Source organism: Meleagris gallopavo, chromosome 3 (assembly GCF_905368555.1).
Source record: "Meleagris gallopavo chromosome 3, MGAL_WU_HG_1.1, whole genome shotgun sequence".
Taxonomy (NCBI): Eukaryota; Metazoa; Chordata; class Aves; order Galliformes; family Phasianidae; genus Meleagris; species Meleagris gallopavo.
The window spans coordinates 35329483-35336437 of record NC_139406.1 but is presented as its reverse complement, the minus strand read 5'-3'; positions in this window follow the sequence as shown (position 1 = coordinate 35336437).

The window sequence follows — 6955 nt, the reverse complement described above, 5'->3', positions numbered from 1 at the left end:
GGGAAGAGTTGTACCTTCAGCCAGCACAGCTGCTGGCAAAATGAATTATCTTGCTACACCTTTAGCCCTTAGGGGCCTAACGTGAACTGCAGATGGTGAGATCAGCCACAGCAGGCACTGTTACATAGCAAACTGGTTGTTAAGCTACCTACCCAGGTAGTGAGGGAGCTGGGGAGCCAGCCTAAAGGGGCCCAAAAAAGCATTGCTTACTCCCTGGAAGGCTGCAGCTAGCCCTGCTTTGACACCCACAGCACAGAATACATTATCTGCGTTTCTACAGCACAACAGAAATAGATACACGCTCCCTGAAGCTGTATTTGGAATGCGATATCCAGGCAAGATGCACTCCTTACAAAAAGATGCTCACTGATTTTCCAGAGACTGGCAGCTATCAACAAACTTGTGCAGCACCCCAGCTGTTGGGGCACCAGATCTCAAACAGGTTAAGTTAGATAGCTGCAGCCGCCACTTTTACCGCAGGCTCCAAGATTTCAAACACGTGGCTGCGAGCCGCCGCAGCACAGCGCCCGCCATGTAAGCAGGCCAGAGAAGAGGCCAGCACGGCCAGCAAAGCCATCGGCCGCCCGTTATCAACCCGCCGCTAACGGAGCGCACGCCGCGGCCCGCGGCCGGGCCCGGCTCAGAGGCGGGCTGTGCCCGCCGGCAGCAGGAAGGCAGGCCGCGGTCGCCATGACGACGCCGCGGGCCGCTCCCCGGGGAGGGCCGCCCCTGGCGCCCGCCGCCGGAAGTTTATTTATAGCTTGGCCGGACACGCGCTGACGTCACGGAGCGCACCGCCCCCCGTGCGTCAGCGTAAGGCGTACGTAATGGGAACGTGACACACGCACGGCGTGATCTATTTATAGCCGGCGGGAGGCGTGAGGGGAGGGGGCGCTCCGGCCGTTTGTTTGCCGCCCGCACGCGCTCGGGGGGGCGGGGCCGGGCCGGGCCGGGGCGGTGTGGGCTCAGCCAGGTGCCCGCCCTCCCGTAGCCACGCCCCCGCGGGGGAAGCCGAGCGACGGCGGGGCGGGGCAGAGGTCACGGTGGGGCGTGGGTGTTCGCGGGGGGGGGAAATCCCCCTCCTCCACGCGGGAAAAAACCACGGAAAATAAACGCTCGGCGCGCGCCGGCAGCTTCCGGGAAAGGTGGCGCTGAGGTCGGACGGGACGGGGCGGAGCGGGGCGAGGGGGATGAAGCAGCGCCGTTCCGCTTCTCCTTTAGTTCAGCTCTCTGGACGGGCTTTCCCAGGTGTGTTTCGAAGCCGCGCTAGGAAGCGTGCGTAAGGCCGCTCCGGGTGCGGCGTTAACAGCCTGCCCTGCCCGGGCCTGGGACTGCTCTGGGTTTCATAGTGATGTTCGCAACGCCAGAGCCTGCCTTCACAGCTCACCTTTGGAGCTGGGACCAGCGGCTCAAGCCTGGAGCAACGTATGCCGTGCTCTGCTCTCTCATATGCAGGGCGATGGCAAAAAAAAAGTGGAGCTGATTCATCAGCTCATCCAGCTGAGCATCCAAGCTGATGCAGACACCAGAAGTTCTGCTTGCAACTGAAGAAAGCTGGTGTTTAACCTATCTCAACCTGCAGTGTGTTGTTACAGCCCACTTCTGGTCCTTAGGATGCTCAAAAGAAGTAGCCTAAGTGTTCTTAGGTCAGTTACTCATTTCTTCATATGAGAAAAGAAGGAATTGCTGCAATTGAGGCATCCGAGGCCTTGTGTATTACTAAGGCATAAACAGTAGTAGCGCTGAGTGTTCCTCCATCTGTGTGGCTTTTATCCCCTAAATCCCCAGCTGCAGAGATGACTGGCGTTGTGCAGAGGCGTGAGCCGGGTCAGAGATGAGGTGACACCAACACCTTGACAGTCCATTGCCTTGGCAGCCAAGTCAGCCTCGTCCCCATCTGAAATCCTTGGTCCTATCCAAACCAAGAAACTGTGGAGAGCCCTCTTGATGATCGAAGTCAGTTTTGATGATGGGCAGTTCAGATAATGCCGCCATGAGATAACTGTCATAAAAGTGGCAGGGAAACACTAAGGCGAGAAGAGAAGGTGGACTGAGAAGAGGGGAGAGGACCAGCCAATGCAAAACTATGCGTAGGTAAAAGGAAATTTAGAGATCACTGCCATAATTGCAGTGCCTCTGAAGAAGCCTGAGCGCTGATCTGATATAAATAATGATTGTCTTTGCAGTCATGATGTTGTATTTACGAAGTACTTCATGCGCTAAGTAAAGATGTGACTCCTTGGGACTGCAGATGGGCAGTTCTGCCAAGAATTAACTATAGAAATGAAGGGCTCAGAAGGAAACTGTGGGGAAAAAACTCACAAAATAATAATGATAATTCTTGTTACTTTACTAATGTTTAAGTAGAATTGACTTTTTTTCCCTCCTTTTTACCGCCTCCCCCCTCCTTTTTTTGAGTGAACACAATCAAATAAGATTGCCCTGAAGAAATGAAGGCCAAAGCTAAGTGGAATTCTTGTGCATCCACGATAAATCCAGTTAAAAGCTCCTTCATTATTACATAATTAACGTACTCAAATTAAGATCCCTCTGAATGTTTCTTCATCTCCTTATTTAATAATCTGCCATGCTTGCATGTCTGAACCTCGTCTGGACCCAGCTTCTCCCATTCCTAATCAACTCTTACATGGGCAGGAGGAATTACATTCCCAACAACCCCTCCACTTAATGTGATCACAGTTTGGTCTGTGGGTTTGTCTGAAAGGCAGTCATGCCTTCCCTTAACGTGTGACCTTCTTTACTTTTAATTTTGGATTCCTGCAAGTGAGAAAGAATCGCCTATTGTCTTTGCAAGCCAGGCAAAGTGAGCAGACTGAGTCAGCTCGGGAATATTCAGGCCTCCCATCTGTGGTATTGCAGAATTCCAGGGCAATTCCACCAGTTGGTGGAGCTTCTGTCTGGGAAAACAGAGCCATTGTGAACAAAGCATACTGCGCATACTTCTAACATTCATAAAAGATTTGGTTGGAATCATTTGAATCTTTCTCAAAATTTCTTCCTTTGGGGCAGAAATTTCCAGTGTGGGGCCTCGATCCAACGGCAGTTGGAAAACCTGAGCGTTTGCCATCTGGCCATTTCTCTAGCTGGGAAAAAAAAAAAAAAACAAAAAAAACCTAAAACCTTTTGACCGTGAATGTGTGATGGAAAGCTAGATTAGACCGGGACTTAATTCAGTCAAGACCAGGGCTTGATTTAGGCAGGGACACCCTGCCAGACACAACAGCAGAGGCTGAGTTAGGTCCTAGGCCTTGCCCTCTTCCCCACCGTGACCTGTGTGTGTGACAGGCACCTCACTTTTCCACTGGGAGACACAAATGGCCTTATTCACCTTGATCAATACCAGAGCCTTCTATATTTGTTCTCTGTATGGCAGGATACTTCTGTGGGGTAGGATTCTGGCTCAGACCCAATTCCAACACAGACCTTCGGTGACCAAGTTTAAATTGGTACACTTGTCTTTAATGCTGTATCCCTTGAAAGAAATAGAATTGTAGAATCATCGAATCATTGAGTTGGAAGAAACCCTTAAAGGTCACCTAGTCCATCTTCCCTGCAATGAGCAGGGACACCTACAGTTACATCAGGTTGCTCAGAGCCCCATCCAGCCTGACCTTGAGTGCCTCCAGGGATGGGGCACCTTCAAGGCCATCCACTTCCTCCCCCTGCCACGGGCAGAGACACCTTCCAACCAGACCAAAACCTCATCCCGGCCTTGAACACCTCCAGGGATGGAGATCTGCAGCTGCTCTGAGCAGCCTGTGCCAGTTCCTCACCATCATCTGAGTACTGCTTTCTTCTTTAGATCTAATTTAAATATCTTTTAGTTTAAAGCTGTTCCCCCCGTCCTATCACTATCTGTCCATGTAAAAAGTTGCTCTGACTTAGAATGACATAAGCACCATGTTATTGGCTCTCTAGGAAAGTATGGAGTGGAAGAGGAGCCGTTATTACAGAAATCATGCTCAAAAGAAAGGACACATCAGGCAAGAATGCAAGTTCATGTAAGGCCATGGCAGTATTTTCACACTATAGGCATTTAATGTTAAAATATGTAAGACATCCTTGCAGCAGGAATGGATGCACAGAACTCCTCTGCTCCAGCAGACAGCCTGAAGCACCACCCTGAAAGTGCTTTCACCACTTCAAAGGGACGACTGAGATGCCACCCAGCACAACACAAGGATCACAGCGGGTTCTAGGAGCTGGGGAATGTGGTTTGGCTCTCCCCATCCCCGGAGGTGTTCAAGACCAAGCTGGATGGGCCCTGGGCAACCTATCTAGTGCCTGACTTAGTGGTTGGCAACTCTGCCCACAGCTGGGAGGTTGGAACTAATGATCTTTGAGGTCCCTTCCAACCCAATCCATTCTATGATCTCCACCCTCACCCCTCCATCCCAGACAGCGGAAAGTCTTTGACCACGGTCATGTTGTTTTCTGTGCAAGCTGTTGTGTGATATCCTCTGATGGAGTTTTCCTAGAAAGCAGCATCCTGGCCGAAGAATGCCTGGTTTCCTGGAGGGAGGGAGCTTTGTATGTGATGCAGAGGGATGCACTTTGATTTAGGAGGTTGGACTGGATCTCCTTCTGAACAGCACCGCTATGCCATTGCTGATGCCATAGACAGATGGCAGCTGGATGGGATTTATTTTTGACTAGAGTACCTAAATTCTGCAGCAAATAGCGGCGGTTTCATCGCCTTGACCCCAGAAATTAGAGATCTGGTCTCACAGAAGACAACCGCAAGCTCCAACAAGGATTTTCTCACCAAGTTATTTGTGCTTATGACCAAACATATGAGAAAGAACCGGGAGGAAAGCCCTCGGCCTGTCCCGGCTGCTCGTTCCCAGCCCTTCTCTCCCTCTGTCCACGCCTTATCCCGCGGCCGGGAGCTCCTCGCACGAAGGATTTCCTTCCGACTCCCTCCAAAGCACGCAGCGCACGGTGCCTGACCTCTGCTGTAATCAATCCCCGCCGGGCGGCGGGCCCCGCTCCCCGCAGGAAGCGCTCAGCCCCACGCACGGCCACGAAGCTCGGCGGCCGCTCGCCTCCGTTCCCCCACATCCAGCTCCCCGCGCAGCGCCGCCCGGAATAGCTCCCGGCGGATAATTTTAAAGCTCTCTCGTCGTCGCTTTGGGGTGGATCGGGTGTTTTTTTAGCCTCCTCGGATGACGCTATTTGCACGCCGTGGGAGACGGTTCGAGGAGGCGGCCGAGCCGCGCGGTGGACGCGCACGGGGGTGGGAACGGGGCGCTGCCGGGACCCCTCGGTTCCGCCGTTCGGCGTCGGTGGGGCGCGGCCCCTTCCCGGCAGCCGGAACGGAGACGACAGCGACGGAGCGCGGAAAGTGCCGCCGGCCCGCGTCGGAGCGCCATCAAAGGGGATCCCCCCGCCCGGCCTCCTCGCTCCTCCCGGCGCTTACTCAGCCGCCGGGGGGAGGCCCCGAGCCGCCGCCGTGAGGTCACCGCCGCCGCCCCGCCGCGCTCCGCTGCGTCACGCAGGGGTATCCCCGCCGCCGCCCAGCGGGGCATCCCCGCGGCGGAAACACGCCGCTTCCACGCGCGGCCCGGACGGAGGGGAAGACGAAGGGGGGATGGGGAGGGGGGAACGGTTCGTCCCGCAGTCCCTCCGCTCCACGGAGCCGGGCGGGGAAACCCCCTCCCACGCACCCACCCGCGCACTGCCGGGTGTCGCCGACCCGGAGGGCGGCCCCGCGGCCCCCCCCGTGAGCGCGGAGGAAGCCGGGCGCGGGCGGGGGCGCGGCCCCGTGACAATGGCCCCGGCGGGCGCTATTTTTACCCTCCCGCGCCTATATTTGGTTTGGCCGGACCGCAACCGGGGGGCCAAAAATAGCGCCGCGCGCCCGCCCGCCCCGCGCTACCGCCGCCGCCGCTCAATGGGCTGCGGCCCCGCCCCCTCTCGCGCGCGCGGCCAGCGGCTAAATTTAGCAACGCCGCTTGCGTCAATGACGCGGCCGCCGTGCGTCAGCGCGCCGCGCCCCGCCCCTTGGAGCGGGGCCCGCCGCGTCCTGTGCGTGGATTGGCCGCGGCGGCGCGAGGACGGCGTTCCGCCGTGACGTACGGCCGCTGATTGGCCCCGCCGGGGGCCGGCGGTGGCCGCAAGGGAAGCGCCGCCGCGCGGGGAGCCCGGCGGCATCCCCGGGGGGGAGCGAGGGGGGAGGCCCCGCGGAGCTCGGGGCCACGGAGCGGTACAGAGGGCACGGGGCGGGCAGAGGCGACGGGCCCTCCTCCGCGGAGCGCCCCGCGACTCCCGGGCCGGGCCGTGTAAAGGCCGCCGGTAACCGTGGTGCGCCGTGGTGCGCCGTGGTACACGGACAGACACGCGCGGACGGACAGGCACGCAGACGGACACAGAGAGAGGCACACTGACAGATACGAGGACACAGACAGGCGAACACTCACAGACAGACATACAGCCGGAGCGGCCCCTACTGCAACTCACGGGCGGCTGGCTGCTGCGGGAGGGCGGCCCCGGGGTGAAAAAACGGAGGGAAATAATAAAGAATATATATTACAAAAGAAAAAAAGAAAAGGAAAAAAAAAGTCGAACAGAAAGGAAAAATATGAAAAAGAGAAAAAGAGGAAAAAAAAGGGGGAGGAGGGAGAACAGAAAATTAAAAATAAGGGGGAAGAAAAAGAAAGGAAAAATAAAAGAGGAAAGTGAAAAAGAAAAAGAAAAAAAAAAGGGGGGGGGGGGGAACAACGAACAGAGGAGAAAAAAAAATAAAAGGAAAAAAAGAAAAAGCGGAGAAAAGGCTCCCGGGTCACTGCCGGCAGCGCCGGCCGTGGGGCAGCGCAGCTTCCCGGCCCCTTCCGCGCTCAGCGCTCAGCGCTCAGCCTTTGCAAACACCACCGCGGCGCGGCCGCCGCTGTCGTTGAATACTAAGCATCACAACAACAATAATAATAACAACAAT